The sequence below is a fragment of the Prionailurus viverrinus genome, chromosome X (assembly GCF_022837055.1).
Source record: "Prionailurus viverrinus isolate Anna chromosome X, UM_Priviv_1.0, whole genome shotgun sequence".
Lineage (NCBI taxonomy): Eukaryota > Metazoa > Chordata > Mammalia > Carnivora > Felidae > Prionailurus > Prionailurus viverrinus.
The window spans coordinates 118,937,469-118,956,130 of record NC_062579.1 but is presented as its reverse complement, the minus strand read 5'-3'; the positions used below and the strand labels follow the sequence as shown (position 1 = coordinate 118,956,130).

The following is an 18,662-nucleotide window of genomic DNA, read 5'->3' as shown; positions in this document are numbered from 1 at the left end:
CCCGGTGCCAGGCTGAGACCGGGTCGAGCAATGTTCCCCGTTGACTCAAGCCAACCCGGTGGTTCCCCCTCCCATTCCCCCATTTTCAAGAGCATACGAAAGCCTTGTCAAGGCTGAGAGAGTTAATTCCTGAAGCCTGTGGTCTGCAGGTGTTGGCAGTAATGCTACCTCCCTTTTTCTACCCCGAGTCAGATAGAAACAAACATGGGAACTGTATTTTGCTAGCAATCTTATCAACAAGGTCTTGTGACCCGTCTAGAAAATGCACAAGAAACACAGAACTAAATGTTTTGGTGGGCAGCAATTATGTGAAACCTGTTTATTCTTAGAATGACCTAACCCATAAGAGTCTGGTTATAAAAGATTGTGTACAGCAACAATAAAGCCGTCACTTGGGCCATCAGCCCAGGGGACCCTCCTGTTCCCAAACTTTCTCTTCTCTCTTTTTTTCTTGCATTCCCCTACCCTCAGGACCCTGACCTCGGTGTTTGTCGTGCCGGCCGCGACAAGTGGCTCCCGAACAGGGACCTGAGACAACAAGGAGGAAAGTGAAAGCGGACCGCGCGGCGTCTAATTCAGGTAGGGGAACTGTGCCAGCAGCACAGACGAAGGGAGTAAAACTATGGGACAGAAACAGTCTATGGAACAGGGATATTTTATAACTGCCTTGCAGGCTCTTATGAAGGAGAAGGGAATTAAGGTTTCCCAGTCAGCCCTTAGGGAATTTTTTGACATAGTGCATGATTATTGCCCATGGTTTCCAGACAGGGGTACAGTTGATTTAAAGGATTGGCAGCGAGTTGGTCAGGAACTTAAAAATCAAATGAAGATTCGTGGAGCTGCAGTTCCAGGGACTTTGTGGTCTACTTGGACCTGTATTAAAAAGGTCCTTGATCCGGGAGGCTGCTGCTCATCTCATAGAGGAACAACTGCAATTAGGTCATTTAGTTCCCTCCACCAGTCCCTGGAACACCCCAATCTTTGTGATTAGAAAAAAGTCAAATAAATGGAGGTTGCTGCAAGATTTGAGAGCAATTAATACTGTCATGAAGCCCATGGGGGCTTTGCAACTTGGCCTCCCTTCCCCATCGGCCATTCCTTTACAATATCAATTGTTAGTTTTGGACTTAAAAGATTTTTTTTTTTTTACCATTCCGTTGGCCCCTGGTGACGGAGAACATTTTGCATTCTCTCTGCCTTCCACTAACTTACAGGAACCTGCTAAGCGGTATCAATGGAAGGTCTTACCGCAAGGCATGGCTAACAGTCCGACTTTATGTCAAGAGTTTGTGGCCAGAGCAATTGCCCCTTTTAGACAGAGTTTTCCCCATGTATATTGTATCCATTATATGGATGACTTACTTTTGGCTGCTGAAACTGAGGAATTATTACAGGAGGCTTTTATTTCTCTTCAAAGATGCCTTAAAGCATATAATTTGATTGTTGCCCCTGAGAAAGTTCAAAGGGAAGCACCTTTTGAATACCTAGGGTATCTCATCTCCAAATCAACTGTCCGACCTCAGAAAGTATCAATTAGAACCGGACATTTGACTACTCTAAATGATTTTCAGAAATTATTAGGAGATATAAATTGGATTAGAAATACACTAGGTGTCACCACAGAACAATTACTGCCTTTGTTTAATATTCTAAAAGGAGATAGTTCTCCAGCGTCCCCGCGAAGTCTCACTCAGGAAGCTAAAGAAGCTATGAGACATATAGAACAGGCCTTTCAGCAGGCCCAAGTCACTAGAATTGACCCTTCTCAGCCTTTGTATCTAATAATATTAAAACCTCAGGTCATCCCCTTTGCAATTCTGTGGCAATCTCATGGTCCACTTGAATGGCTACATTTAGCCTTACACTCTATGCATGTCATTAATCCTTTGCTATCTATGGTTTGTCTTCTCATCATTAGAGGAAGATCCCGAGCTGTTCAGCTCTTTGGACATGATCCAGAATTTACTGCATGTGCCTTTCTGACACAGAAGCTGGTGGACGCTGCTTTTGCTCAGTCCATCGAATGGCAACTTGCCTTGGCTAATTTTACAGGTCAAATTAAATTTCATTTACCTTCTGATTCTTTAATACAAGGTTTCAATCTTATAGATATTTTACCCTATAATCCTATTGTTTGTCAGCCAATTAAAGATGCTGCTTCCATTTTTGTGGATGCTAGTAAAGAGGGTAAAATTGCAGTGTATTATGTCACTTCTCAACATAAAAATTTGATCACTTTAAATTATACGACTAAATCTGTCCAAAGGGCCGAGCTTTATGCTGTACAGGTAGCCCTAAAAACTTACCCGGAATCTATAAATGTCTATTCTGACAGTAAATACGTTGTCAAAGCCGTGTTGCAGCTTCCCACTGCCTTTATACTGACAGCAGATGAGGAACTTTATCATCTATTTCATGCTATACAAAAACTTCTTAATTCACGGCACAGTCCAATTTATATTTCCCACATTCGAGCTCACACCGACCTGCCTGGTCCCCTAGTTGCTGGGAATCGGATAGCCGATGCAGCAACCCATTTATTGCAAGTTCTGCCCATTACCACTCCTTTGGAAACAGTCAAAAGGAGTCATGATAATTTTCATTAAAATGCGGCAGCCCTTCGACGAGAATGCAAAATATCTCGTGAAGCGGCCAGACAAATTGTTAAACAATGCGGCATCTGTCCGCAATTCTTCCCACAGCCGGTTTATGCCATTAACCCCCGAGGTCTTCGGCCCAATGACTTGTGGCAAATGGATGTCACCCAATATTTACCTTTTGGGAAATTGCAATATATACATGTGTCTGTAGATACTTGCTCAGGCTATATACATGCTTCAGCCCACTCATGGGAAGCATTTGTTGATGTTCAAAATCACCTATTTTCTGCCTTTGCTGCAATGGGCAAACCTCATAAAATAAAAACTGACAATGGTAGTGCTTATACTTCTAAATCTTTTGCAGAATTTTGCCGCCGATTCCGAATTGAGCATACAACTGGCATTGCTTATAATTCCACAGGACAGGCTATTGTTGAGCGAGCTCACCTGACTCTAAAACAATATCTGCAAAAACTTAAAGAAGGGGAGATATTAAAGGGAAAGATAAAGTATTCCCCACATGTACATCTCACTCTTGTGTTGTATGTTTTAAATTTTTTAAATGTCAACGAAGCAGGGATGACTGCCGCAGGGCGTCGCTGGGGAAAGAGTCAAGAACCTCTCTTGATGGCTAGATGGAAAGATATGCCGGAAGGCATTTGGCGAGGCCCAGACCCAGTCCTTCAAAAAGGGAGAGGGTATGCTTGTGTTTTTCCACAGGATGAGGAAGCGCCACGCTGGGTCCCGCTTCGGCTCCTCAGAGACATTACAGTTGCACCGAAAAATGGCCAAATTGACAGCGACGGAGCCCTCCCAGAAGCGACAACGGTGGAGTCATAAGGCGGGTACACCCACATGGGGACAGATAAAGAACCTGTTGACCCAGGCCACTGATGTAGTGATGGCCTCAGGTAGAGAGGTAACAGCCACACATGTCTTCTTGGCATGCCTGTGCATTCTAACTACAACCGGGGAGTCTGCTCTCTATTGGGCATACATGGTAGGTCCTCCTACAGTACAACCTGTAACATGGAGAGACCCCACACCCAAAGTATACACCAACCTCACCTTTATGGGAGGGGAAGATGCAGGGTTTTTGCCCACTGTGTCGGCCTCTATAAATTGGACGGCACTCTCTGCAGGAGTACCCATCTGCCTGCAAAGGGAGTCTACGCCGTACAAACTTGCTTATGGGTGTTTGGGTATGAAACCAGTAGGGCGGTCTATTACTTATACATTGTGGCAAAATGGCAAGTGTCCTTCTGAATGGGTACCCCGCTCCGTTGCCGTTTATTGGCAAAAGAGAGAATTATTAGGAGAATGGATGTTTTTTGGACCACATGATCCCCCTCAGAGTCTTCCTATATGTCCCTCAGCTGGTCAAGGCCTTACTGGGGACTCACCTTGGGGTATATGTGCCCAATCCTCTTCTTTGAGGATGACTCCTAAAGACATAAACTATACCATTACAGATTATTCCCGAAAGGCCCGGCTAGCTCAGTTGGTAGAGCATGGGACTCCTAATCCCAGGGTTGTGGGTCCACCTCTTAGCGAGGTACAGGTACACCACAAGATTATTCCCACAAACCATTTTGCAATCCCCTGAAGGAAGAATTCATTCTGATCTTTGGAAATTATATGCTACCTTTGATAAAATATATACTAATGACAGCTTTAGTTTTCCAGAATATTATGTTTCTCCAGTTCTGCAATTGCGTGCCTGTGTTCCTCCACCCTACTATCTGATTGTTGGAGACGGGACCATTACTCCGGTGAAAGAAGATGGTCATCAGTTATACCGGCTGACGTGTCCTGCTTGTGTTTTGACCAATTGTCTACCAGTAGATGGACCCTCTAGAAGTGGAATGAAGGTTTATCTGGTCTTACAACCTCCCTATTGGATGTTGCCAGTAAATGTTACAGGACCTTGGTATCCTAATTATGGTATGCAATTGGCTTTAGAAATCAGTAAATGGCTGCGCAGGACCAAATGGTTTCTTGGACTCTTAATTGCTGGACTCATAGCAGCAGTGACTGTAATTGCCTCTGCAACTGTATCTGTAATATCCTTACATGAAAGTGCCCAAACGGCATCCCATGTAAATGAATTGGCTTATAATGTATCCAAAGTGTTTGCCACTCAAGAACAAATAGATCATAAATTGGAAGCCCAATTAGAGGCACTACAAGAAGCATTAATGTATCTTGGTGATCAGTTTGCTGTTTTGCGTACCAGACTTTCTTTAATTTGTCATGATGCATATAAGCATATCTGTGTTACCCCTTTAGAGTATACCAATGTGACATGGGGACAAGTGCATTGTCATTTACAAGGGGTTTGGCATGATGCTAATACTAGCTTAGACCTCTTACAGCTACAAGAAGAGATAAATGCTGTTGCAAGTAGCTCAGTTTCCCTGACCCTGGAGATCTCGCTGAAACCATACTGCACCAACTTAATGGGTTTAATCCATTTAATATTCTTCAGCATTCCTTTTGGATCTTTATTGGAATTGTTTCTGTAATATCTGTTATACTTGTCTTGCTGTGTTATTTCTGGAGATGGGGTCTTACTGCCTTTACCACATACCAGGCCAGGATGTATATGTTGCAATTACAAACAATAGGGGGACATGTGGGGGGCCGGGCCCTGGTGCCAGGCTGAGACCGGGTCGAGCAATGTTCCCCGTTGACTCAAGCCAATCCGGTGGTTCCCCCTCCCATTCCCCCATTTTCAAGGGCATACGAAAGCCTTGTCAAGGCTGAGAGAGTTAATTCCTGAAGACTGTGGTCTGCAGGTGTTGGCAGTAATGCTACCTCCCTTTTTCTACCCCGAGTCAGATAGAAACAAACATGGGAACTGTGTTTTGCTAGCAATCTTATCAACAAGGTCTTGTGACCCGTCTAGAAAATGCACAAGAAACACAGAACTAAATGTTTTGGTGGGCAGCAATTATGTGAAACCTGTTTATTCTTAGAATGACCTAACCCATAAGAGTCTGGTTATAAAAGATTGTGTACAGCAACAATAAAGCCGTCACTTGGGCCATCAGCCCAGGGGACCCTCCTGTTCCCAAACTTTCTCTTCTCTCTTTTTTTCTTGCATTCCCCTACCCTCAGGACCCTGACCTCGGTGTTTGTCATGCCGGCCGCGACAATATGGGTTTAGAGTCATTGTGATGTCTGTATGTTTCATGCTTGTAGCGATGTCTCTGGTACTTTGACTCACAGGATCCCCCTTAGGATCTCTTGTAGGGCTGGTTTAGTGGTGACGAATTCCTTCAGTTTTTGTTTGGGAAGACCTTTATCTCTCTTTCTATTCTAAATGACAGACTTGCTGGATAAAGAATTCTCAGCTGCATATTTTTTCTGTTCAACAAATTGAAGATTTCCTGCCATTCCTTTCTGGCCTGCCAAGTTTCAAAAGAGAGATCTGTCACAAGTCTTATAGGTCTCCCTTTATATGTTAGAGCACGTTTATCCCTAGCTACTTTCAGAATGTTCTCTTTATCCTTGTATTTTGCCAGTTTCACTATGATATGTCGTGCAGAAGATCGGTTCAAGTTACGTCTGAAAGGAGTTCTCTGTGCCTCTTGGATTTCAATGCCTTTTTCCTTCCCCAGATCAGGGAAGTTCTCGGCTATGATTTCTTCAAGTACACCTTCAGCACCTTTCCCTCTCTCTTCCTCCTCTGGGACACCAATTATGCATAGATTATTTCTCTTTAGTGAATCACTTAGTTCTCTAATTTTCCCCTCATACTCCTGGATTTTTTTTATCTCTCTTTTTCTCAGCTACTTCTTTTTCCATAATTTTATCTTCTAGTTCACCTATTGTCTCCTCTGCCTCTTCAATCCGAGCTGTGATCGCCTCCATTTTATTTTGCAGCTCATTAATAGCATTTTGTAGCTCCTCCTGGCTATTCCTTAGTCCCTTGATGTCTGTAGCAAGAGACTGTCTGCTGTCCTCTATACTGTTTCCAAGCCCAGCGATTAATTTTATGATTATTATTCTAAATTCACTTTCTGCTATATTGTTTAAATCGGTTTGATCAGTTCGTTAGCTGTCGCTATTTCCTGGAGTTTCTTTTGAGGAGAATTCTTACATTTCATCACTTTGGATAGTCCCTGGAGTGGTGCAGACTGCAGGGCACTTCCCCTGTGTTGTCTTGAATAACTTGCGTTGGTGGGCGGGGCCATAGTCAGACCTGATGTCTGTCCCCAGCCCACCGCTGGGGCCACAGTCTGACTGGTGTGTGCCTTCTCTTCCCCTCTCCTAGGGGCGGGATTCACTGTGGGGTGGGGTGGCGTGGCCCGTCTGGGTTACTTGCACACTGCCAGGCTTGTGGTTCTGGGGATCTGACGTATTAGCTGGGGTGGATTGGCAAGGTGCACAGGGGTGGGAGGGGCAGGCTCTGCTCTCTTTTCCTTCAGAGATCTGCTTCAGGAGGGGCCCTGCGGCACCAGGAGGGAGTCAGACCTGCCACTGGAAGGATGGATCCACAGAAGCACAGCATTGGGTGTTTGCGTGGTGCAAGCAAGTTCCCTGACAGGAACTGGTTCCCTTTGGGATTTTGGCTGGGGGATGGGAGAGGGAGATGGCACTGGCGCATGCCTTTGTTCCCCACCAAGCTGAGCTCTGTTGTCCGGGGCTCAACAGCTCTTCCTCCCCTTGTCCTCCAGCCCTCCCGCTCTCCGAGCAGAGCTGATGACTTATTCCAGATGTTAAGTCCCGCTTGCTGTCAGAACACACTCCATCCAGCCCCTCTGCTTTTGCAAGCCAGACTCGGGGGCTCTGCTTTGCAGTGGGCTTCCCCTCTGCCCCGGCTCCCTCCTGCCAGTCCGTCTAGTGTGCACCACCTCTCCGCCCTTCCTACCCTCTTACATGGGCCTCTCGTCTATTCTTGGTCCAGAGAATCCATTCTTCTAGTCTTCCGGCAGTTTTCTGGGTTATTTAGGCAGGTGTAGGTGGAATCTAAGTGATCAGCAGGACGTGGTGAGCCCAGCGTCCTCCTACGCCACCATCTTCCTCAAATCTCCATTCAGCTACTTAAAGACATCATTGTTGTTTCCAAGTTTTGGCAATTATTAATAAAGCTGCTATAAGCATTCATGTGCAAGTTTTTGTGTGGACATAAATTTTCAGCTCTTTGGGGTAAATACCAAGGAGCACAATAGCTAGATCATATGGTGAGAGTCAGCTTAGTTTTGTGAGATACCTACAAACTATCTTCCAAAGTGGCCTTACCATTTTACATTTCCACCAGCAATGAATGAGAATTGCTGTTGTTACACATTCTCACCAGCATTTTGTGTTGTCAGTGTTCCAGATTTTGGCCATTCTAAGGTGCGTAGTGGTATCTCATTGTTTTAATTTGCATTTCCCTGGTGACATATTATGTGAAGTATAGTTTCATGTGATTACTTGCCATCTATATGTCTTCTCTGGTGAAGTGTATTTTCAGGTCTTCTGCCCATTTTTCAATAAAATTGTTGGTTTTCTTATTTTTGAGTTTAAATGTTCTTTATATTTTTTGAACAATAATCCTTTATCAGATGTGTATTTTGAAAATATTTTCTCCCAGTCTGTGGCTTCTCTTCTCACTCCCTTGATATTGTCTTTCACAGGATTTTTATTTTGCAAATATTTTCTCCCAGTCTGTGGCTTGTCTTCTAACTCCCATGATATCTTTCACAGGATTTTTAAATTTTAATGAAGTACAGCTTATCAATCATTTCTTTCATGCATTGTGTCTCTGGTGTTGTATCTAAAAGCCATTGCCATACCCAAGAGCATCTAAGTTTTATCCTATGTTATCTTCCAGGAGTTTTTTTGTTTTGTGTTTTACATTTAGGTCTATAGTTCATTTTGAGTTTATTTTTATCAAGAGTTTAAAGTTTATGTCTAAATTCTTTTTTTTTTTTGCATGTGGGTGTCCAGTTCTTCCAGCACCATTTGTCTAAAAGACTATCTTTGCTCCTTTGTGAAAGATCAGTTGACTATGTTGGTTTATTTATGGGCTCTCTATTCTGTTCCATTATTCTGTTTGTCTATTGTTTTCCCAATACCACACCCTCTTGATTACTCTAGTTTTATAGTAAGTCTGGGTGGCTCAGTCGGTTGAGCATCTGACTTTGGCTCAGGTCATGATCTCATGGTTTGTGAGTTCAAGCCCCACTTTGGGCTCTGTGCTGACAGCTCAGAGCCTGGGGCCTGCTTCTGATTCTGTGTCTCCCTCTGTCTCTGCCCCTCCCCCATTCATGCTCTGTCTCTTTCTCTCTCACTCTCAAAAATAAACAAACATTTTTAAAAATTTAAGAGTTGGGTAGTGTCAGGCCTCCAACTTTGTTCTCCTTCAATATTGAGTTGGCTATTCTGGGTCTTTTGCCTCTCCATATAAACTTTAGAATCAGTTAATATCCACACAATAGCTTGCTGGGATTTTCATTGAAATTGTGTTCAATTTACAGATCAACTTGGGAAGAACTGACATCTTGACAACATTGAGTCTTCCTAATTTTTTTTGTATGTTTTGCATCATTTTCCTGCTTAATGGGAAGGAACACATAACCTGTAATATTATAGTACTGAGAACTGGGCATGGAATGGTGCTTTGAATGGAGATCCTATTGAACCAAATATAATGATGTTATAAGGAGAATTGAATGGAAAATAAGAATTAACAATGGAACTGCTTGTTTCTAAGTAGGAGGAATATGGGTAATTTTTCATGAGAAAGACTATGAGTTTTTTCAGACATCTGGGCCCTCATGAAAAATGTAAATAGAGATTTTGTATACTGATGTGCCATTTTGTATACTGATGTGCCATTATGTTTTATACAATTTTTAGGATTATCACTATTATGGTGAACTTTGGATTTTGGAATTTGGAGCCCCTTGGTATTTTTCCAGTGGGAATATGGGATTTTTTTCCATTATTTCAGGCTGGTCTGTGCTGTCACATTTACTTGACTTGGCTTCTTGAGGTCACCCTGATGGCCACTCTAGAGTATATGATGACTAGAGGGTCCCCATGACTGAGGTTGAACTTGGCACTTCTGAGGAACACACAGGAGGCACAGAGATGTAGGCTAGACAATGTTGTGTAGCCTGTCTTTGGGATGATGAAGGCGGATTGCCTCGTGGAGGCAACATATTGGTGTTACCCACTTGAAATCAGTAGTGTGTAGGGCTAGATTTGGACAAGCTGGAGTGTCTTTATCTTGGCCAATAGTTCTTGTAGATAATCACTATACTGTAAACCTTCACCAGCTCATGAATACATGAGGTTTTGTCCATGCCTGCCTAGTGCTGCCTGAGTCCCAACCTTGGGCAGTGATCTTATGTATGAGTGAGAGTGATGACACGTTAGTAGCTGGTTCCAGACTTTTCATTTCTAGTTCTCTGGTATAATAACCCTGAAAACTCTAGAAATGTTGGTTTTCCTGTCAGTCCTTGAGGAAGGTCTTCAATTTTCATTTTTGAGGGGTCAGGTTCCGAAAGGTTCCAAATTCATACACCAGTATAGTTTTCTATCCAAGTACTCCATTCAAGGGCTTAGAATTTCTATTCTAAACTAAAAGAATTTCTATTCTAAACTAGTATTTCGCTTCTAACATCACCTGTGGTTCTTAGCAACCAAAGCAGATGGAGGTGGAAACATACTCAGTGAATTTGGTCATCCCAGCATGCATGCATGCTCTTAATTGCCATGACAAAAATTTCAATATACAGAAAGTTCCTTTTAGTCCCATAAAGAAATGAGTCACAAAACCTAAACTCCATACTTCAGTGACAGAGTAAACTTAAATCAGTATCTCAAAAAATAACAGCTTTCATAACTGGCATTTCATAAACGGAGTTGTAAGTGTCCTTCTCCCAATAAGGAACATATTAAATATAAAACCTCACTATTACATCTAAAACCTCATATTACATCTTAAACCTCAGCCTCAATGACATGGTGAAGAAAGGAGAGGCCAGGAGATTATTGGAAGCATAGGAGGAATTTTCCTGAGTGACTGAGTAGTGGTTCAGGGATTCCCCAGAATGTGGATGGTCTTTGGCAAAAACAGTATTTACTGAGCTGGGTCTGGAGATGCCAGGTGTAGTTTGGTCTCCAAAAAGCTTCACTTTGAGCATGTGTTTGTTCGTTTTGCAAATTAAGTGTTGAACTTGTAAGGTCATATGTACTTGGGTCCCTAAAGCTAGTAGGCAGCTAACCCAGACAACTTCTAGGCCCTGGACAGACTAGTTGAAGAGCTAAAATCTTAAATTCATTAACATCATTAGCTGCCAATCCTCTGAAGTGGCAATTTCAGTTCCCTATCCCTGCATAGGATCCAATGTCAAATCAGGGTGCCTCCTCTAGGTCTGACAGGAAGGCCAATGCTCACATCTAGAAACTTTTCAGGAGTAGTGTCTTTGTTGCCACTAACAACAGGCTAGAAATATATCTAGTTAGACTGGATAACACTAAAGGCTAATTTGAAAGAGAAGTAATGAGAATCCTTGAAATTTTTGTGTTTCCCCAAATAACAAAAAATTCCAATAGAAGGGCTGATGACACTGCTGATGACTAAATTAGAGTCTTGAAAGTTAAAACTGAGTAACTCTCTTAAGAAAAAAAAGAAGTGGAAACCATGAAGAAAAGAGCACCAACAAGATTTCCCAAAAACAAAACAGAAGAAAAAGGAGTCAACTTTTTCTCTTCCTATGTGGGTAGATCCTTGTCCTGGGGGGGGGGGGTCCCCATCCCTCCTCCATACTTCCCCAGCCACACTGCTGTATTGCTGTATTAGATGTTGTCTTTCTCCCTGTGTATTCTCCAGTGGGTAAAGGCTGTTCCAAACATTATAACCTGGATGAATCCACTGCAGCCTAAAACAACACTCTAGAGCTGCCTCTGCAAGTCCACTTTAACTCTGGTTGGAACACCCATGTTTGGATGGTATATATGAGCTGGAAAAAAGTATGGAGGATAGGAAGATGGCGGCGTAGGAGGACGCTGGGCTCACCGCGCGTCCTGCTGATCACTTAGATTCCACCTACACCTGCCTAAATAACCCATAAAACCGCCAGAAGACTAGCAGAACGGAGTCTCTGGAGCCAAGCGCAGACGAGAGGCCCACGGAAGAGGGTAGGAAGGGCTGAGAGGCGGTGCACGCTGCACGGACTGGAGGGAGGGAGCCGGGGTGGAGGGGCGCCTGCCGGCCAAGCAGAGCCCCCGAGTCTGGCTTGCAAAAGCGGAGGGGCCAGATGGAGTGTGTTCCGACAGCAAGCGGGACTTAGCATCTGGGAGGTCATAAGTTAACAGCTCTGCTCAGAAAGCGGGAAGGCTGGAGGACAAAGGGAGGGAGAGTTGCTGAGCCCTGGGACGACAGAGCTCAGTTTGGCAGGGAACAAAGGCGCTAGCCAGCGCCATCTCCCTGGCCTATCCCCCAGCCAAAATCCCAAAGGGAACCAGTTCCTGCCAGGGAACTTGCTTGCTCCGCACAAACACCCAACGCTGTGCTTCTGTGGAGCCACCCCTCCAGCAGCGAGTCTGACTCCCTCCCGCTGCCACAGGGCCCCTCCTGAAGTGGATCACCGAAGGAGAAGCGAGCTAAGCCTGCCCCTCATGCCCCCGTGCACCTTGCCTACCCACCCCAGCTAATATGCCAGATCCCCAGCACCACAAACCTGGCAGTGTGCAAGTAGCCCAGATGGGCCATGCCACCCCACCCCACAGCGAATCCCGCCCCTAGGAGAGGGGAAGAGAAGGCACACACCAGTCTGACTGTGGCCCCAGCGGTGGGCTGGGGGCAGACATCAGGTCTGACTGCAGCCCCACCCACCAACTCCAGTTATACACCACAGCACAGGGGAAGTGCCCTGCAGGTCCGCACCACTCCAGGGACTATCCAAAATGACCAAACGGAAGAATTCCCCTCAAAAGACTCTCCAGGAAATAACAACAGCTAATGAACTGATCAAAAAGGATTTAAATAATATAACAGAAAGTGAATTTAGAATAATAGTCATAAAATTAATCGCTGGGCTTGAAAACAGTATAGAGGACAGCAGAGAATCTCTTGCTACAGAGATCAAGGGACTAAGGAACAGTCCGGAGGAGCTGAAAAACGCTTTAAACGAGATGCAAAATAAAATGGAAACGACCACGGCTCAGATTGAAGAGACAGAGGAGAGAATAGGTGAACTAGAAGATAAAATTATGGAAAAAGAGGAAGCTGAGAAAAAGAGAGATAAAAAAATCCAGGAGTATGAGGGGAAAATTAGAGAACTAAGTGACACACTAAAAAGAAATAATATACGCATAATTGGTATCCCAGAGGAGGAAGAGAGAGGGAAAAGTGCTGAAGGTATACTTGAAGAAATCGTAGCTGAGAACTTCCCTGAACTGGGGAAGGAAAAAGGCATTGAAATCCAAGAGGCACAGAGAACTCCCTTCAGACGTAACGCGAATCGATCTTCTGCACGACATATCATAGTGAAACTGGCAAAATACAAGGATAAAGAGAAAATTATGAAAGCAGCAAGGGACAAACGTGCCCTCACATATAAAGGGAGACCTATAAGACTCGTGACTGATCTCTCTTTTGAAACTTGGCAGGCCAGAAAGGATTGGCACGAGATCTTCAATGTGTTGAACAGAAAAAATATGCAGCCGAGAATCCTTTATCCAGCAAGTCTGCCATTTAGAATAGAAGGAGAGATAAAGGTCTTCCCAAACAAAAACTGAAGGAATTCGTCACCACTAAACCAACCCTACAAGAGATCCTAAGGGGGATCCTGTGAGACAAAGTACCAGAGACATCGCTACAAGCATAAAACATACAGACATCACAACGACTCTAAACCCGTATCTTTCTATAATAACACTGAATGTAAATGGATTAAATGCGCCAACCAAAAGACATAGGGTATCAGAATGGATAAAAAAACAAGACCCATCTATTTGCTGTCTACAAGAGACTCATTTTAGATCTGAGGACACCTTTAGATTGAGAGTGAGGGGATGGAGAACTATTTATCATGCTACCGGAAGTAAAAGAAAGCTGGAGTAGCCATACTTATATCAGACAAATTAGACTTTAAATTAAAGTCTGTAACAAGAGATGAAGAAGGGCATTATATAATAGTTACAGGGTCTATCCATCAGGAAGAGCTAACAATTATAAATGTCTATGCACCGAATACCGGAGCCCCCAAATATATAAAACAATTACTCATAAACATAAGCAACCTTATTGATAAGAATGTGGTAATTGCAGGGGACTTTAACACTCCACTTACAGAAATGGATAGATCATCTAGACACACGGTCAATAAAGAAACAAGGGCCCTGAATGATACATTGGATCAGATGGACTTGACAGATATATTTAGAACTCTGCATCCCAAAGCAACAGAATATACTTTCTTCTCGAGTGCACATGGAACATTCTCCAAGATAGATCCTATACTGGGTCACAAGACAGCCCTTCATAACTATACAAGAATTGAAATTATACCATGCTTACTTTCAGACCACAATGCTATGAAGCTTGAAATCAACCACAGGAAAAAGTCTGGAAAACCTCCAAAAGCATGGAGGTTAAAGAACACCCTAGTAAAGAATGAGTGGGTCAATCAGGCAATTAGAGAAGAAATCAAAAAATATATGGAAACAAATGAAAATGAAAATACAACAATCCAAACGCTTTGGGATGCAGTGAAGGCAGTCCTGAGAGGAAAATACATTGCAATCCAGGCCTATCTCAAGAAACAAGAAAAATCCCAAATACAAAATCGAACAGCACACCTAAAGGAAATAGAAGCATAACAGCAAAGGCAGCCTAACCCAGCAGAAGAAGAGAAATAATAAAGATCAGAGCAGAAATAAACAATATAGAATCTGAAAAAACGGTAGAGCAGATCAACAAAACCAAGAGTTGGTTTCTTGAAAAAATAAACAAAATTGACAAACCTCTAGCCAGGCTTCTCAAAAAGAAAAGGGAGATGGCCCAAATAGATAAAATCATGAATGAAAATGGAATTATTACAACCAATCCCTCAGAGATACAAACAATTATCAGGGAATACTATGAAAAATTATATACCAACAAATTGGACAACCTGAAAGAAATGGACAAATTCCTAAACACCCATACTCTTCCAAAACTCAATCAGAAGGATATAGAAAGCTTGAACAGACGCATAACCAGCAAAGAAATTGAATCGGTTATCAAAAATCTCCCAACAAATAAGAGTCCAGGACCAGATGGCTTCCCAGGGGAGTTCTACCAGACGTTTAAAGCAGAGATAATACCTATCCTTCTCAAGCTATTCCAAGAAATAGAAAAGGAAAGAAAACTTCCAGACTCATTCTAGGAAGCCAGTATTACTTTGATTCCTAAGCCAGACAGAGACCCAGTAAAAAAAGAGAACTACAGGCCAGTATCCCTGATGAATATGGATGCAAAAATTCTCAATAAGATACTAGCAAATCTAATTCAACAGCATATAAAAAGAATTATTCACTATGATCAAGTGGGATTCATTCCTGGGATGCAGGGCTGGTTCAACATTCACAAATCAATCAACGTGATATATCACATTAATAAAAGAAAAGATAAGAACCATATGATCCTGTCAGTGGATGGTATATATGATCTATACACACATACTCCTTGCATGAAGGGAAGAGGTTCTTCTGTTCCCCATCATCCTGTGGGAAGAGCACCTCCCCAGATATTCTGGATTCTGTGTAGGGGGAGAGGGATCAGGGGAGACCTGCAAAAAGCAGTTCTCAGACCCCTCCTCCCTTTCCAAGTCCAGAGGCCATGTTGTCTGGATTACCACCCCGTACTGGTGGGGGGTGTTAGTACCAGCACAGTCCTGGAGTCTAGCCTGGGGTCACTGAGACCCTGACAGTTCAAACATGTCTTCCACTTCTGCCTGCTTTTAAAGGTGTATGGAACACGAAAGAGAGCCTGAAATACTAGGCAGGTAATTTATATAAATTTCTTAAGTGTTCTCTTAGGTTTTTAGCCAATGCTTAAAGGTTTGAAGAAAGTCATTTTCTTAAAATCATAAACAGCAAAGGAATGTTCATTCAGAGGTATTTTGGCCATTTGCCTTCTTTTTTTGTTGTCTTATATTTTATTTATTTTCAAGAGGAGGGAGGAATAAAAAGAGGGTGACACGGATCCAAAGCAGGCTCTAGGCTCTGAGCTGTCAGCACAGAGCCCAACGTGGGACTCAAACTCACAAACGGAGAGATCATGACCTGAGCTTAAGTCAGATGCTTAACTGACTAAACCATCCAGGAACCCTGGCCATTTGTCTTCTTTAAATTATTATTATTAAACTGAAAAATTGCCTAGAGAAAGAAATAGACATCCAAGTCCAAGAAGCACAGAGAGTTCCAAACAAGGTTAACCCAAGGAAGTCCACGTCACCACACATAATAAAAATGTCAAAGGTTAAAGATAAAGATAAAATCAGTAAAAGAGAAACAAATAAGTACCTAAAAGAGAAAATCTATAAGGCTATCAGCTAATGTTTCAGCAGAAACTTTGCAGGCCAGAAGGAAGTGGCATGATAAATTCAAAGTGCTGAAAAGAAAAAGCCTACAGCCAAGAATACTCTACTCAGCAAGGTTATCATTAATATTTAAAGAAGATGAATTATAAATTGGACAACCGGAGGAAACGGATAATTTCTTAGACACAAAATCTCAGGGCACCTGGGTGGCTCTGTCGGTTAAGTGACTGACTCTTGATCTCAGCTCAGGTCGTAATCTTATGGTGTGGGATTGAGTACTGTGTCAGGCTCTGTGCAGTGCAGGGTCTGCTTTGGATTCTCTCTTTCTGCCCTTCCACCCCCACTCTCAAAACAAACTTTAAAAAAGTAGCATACAATTTCCCAAAACTGAACCAGGAAGAAATAGAAAATCTGAACAGACTGATCGTAAGTAACATAATTAAATCAATAATATTTTTAAAAACTGCCAAAAATAAAAGTCCAGGATGAGATAGATTCACAGGTGAATTCTAGTAAATATTTAAAGAAGAGCTAATACCTATTCTTCTCAAACTACACCAAACAATAAAAGAGGAAAGAAGGCTTCCAAATACATTGTAAGAGGCCAGCATTACTCTGATACTAAAACCATAAAAAGACACCACAAAAAAAAGAAAACTACAGGCCTGTACCCCTAATGAACATAGATGCATTCCAGGAATGTAAGGATGGCTCAGTATTTGAAAATCAATCAAGGTAGTACACCACATCAACAAAACCAAGGATAAAAATCACATGATCATCTCAATAGATGCAGAAAAAACATTTGACAAAATACAGCATCTGTTCATGATAAAAACTCAACAAAGTGAGATTAGAAGGAACAAACCTCAACATAATAAAGGCCATATATGAAATACCCACAGCTTAACGTCATACTCAACAGTGAAAAACAGTAAGCTTTCCCTATAAGATCGGGAATAAGACAAGGATATCCACTTTTATTCAACATAGTACTAGAAGACCTAGCACACCAATCAGACAAGAAAAATAAGTGAGAGTCATCCACATTGGTAAAGAGAAAGCTAGATTGTCACTATTTGCAGACTACATGATACTATATGTAGAAAATCCTAAAGATTCCACCAAAAAACTACTAGAACTGATAAATGAATTCAGTAAAGTTGTAGGATTAATACCCAGAAATTGGTAGCATTTCTATAGACTAATAACAAGGTAGCAGCAAGAGAAATTAAGAAAACAATCCCATTTACAACTGCACCCAAAGGAATGAAATATCTAGGAATATACTTAACCAAAGAAGTGAAAGACCTGTCCCCTGAAAACTATAAAATATTGATTAAAGAAATTGAAGATGACATAACAAATGGAAAGATATTCCATGCTCATGGATTGGAAGAATTAATATTGTTAAAACGTTCATATTACCCAAAGCAATCTATAGATTCAATTAAATACCTATAAAAATACCAAAAGCATTTTCCACACAACTATAACAAATATACTAAAGTTTGTATGGAACCTCAGAGGACTCTGAATAGCCAAAGCAATCCTAGGAAAGAACAAAGCTGGAGGTATCACAATCCCAGATTTCAAGATATACTACAAAGGTGTAGTAATCCAAACAGCATGGTACTGGCACAAAAATAGACACATAAATCACTGAAACAGGATAGAGAGAGCAGAAATAAACCAACACTAATATGGTCAATCTATGACAAAGTAGGCAATATGAAATGAGAAAGAGAGTCTCTTCAATACATGGTACTGAGAAAACTGGACAGCTACACTTAAAGAATGAAATTGGATGACTTTCTAACACCATACACAAAAATAAATTCAAAATGGATTAAAGGCCTAAATGTGAGACCTGCAAGTATACAATTCCTAGAAGAGAACATAGGCAGCAATTTCTCTGACATTGAACATGGCAACATTTTCTAGATATGTCTCCTAAGGCGATGGAAACAAAAGCAAAATTAAACTATTGGGACTCCATCAAAATAAAAAGCTTTTGCATAGCAAAGGAAATCATCAACAAAACAAATAGATGTTCTACTAAATGGGGTTAATATCCAAAATACATAAAATGTATAACGAACTTATACAACTCAAAACCCCCCAAAAATAATTAAATTAAAAAATGGGCATCCTGAGTAGACATTTTCCCAAAAAAGACATAGAGATGACCAACAGACACATGAAAAGATGCTCAATATTACTAATCATCAGGTAAATGCAAATCAAAACCATAATTAGATATCACCTTATACCTGTCAGATCAGCTAGGACCAAAAAGACAGGAAGTAAAAAATGTTGGAAGAATGTGGAGAAAAAGGAACCCTCATGCACTGCTGATGGAAATGTAAATTGGTGCAGCCACTGTGGAAAACAGTATAGGAGTTCCTTGAATAATTAAAAATAGAACTACCCTACAATCTAGTAATCCCACTGCTGGGTATTTACCCAAAGAATACAAAAACACTAACTCAAAGGGATACATGCAACCCTATGTTTATAGCAGCATTATTTA

General features: G+C 41.9%; 1 long non-coding RNA gene across 1 annotated transcript; it reads left to right on the top strand.

Annotated features, from left to right (window-relative positions):
• The first annotated feature begins 441 nt into the window (after window positions 1-441).
• On the top strand, window positions 442-4,086 carry LOC125156880 (uncharacterized). The gene is made up of 3 exons (XR_007148827.1): window positions 442-579; window positions 1,919-2,052; window positions 3,321-4,086. It is a non-coding gene; the product is annotated as an uncharacterized LOC125156880 (long non-coding RNA).
• Window positions 4,087-18,662: the final 14,576 nt, after the last annotated feature.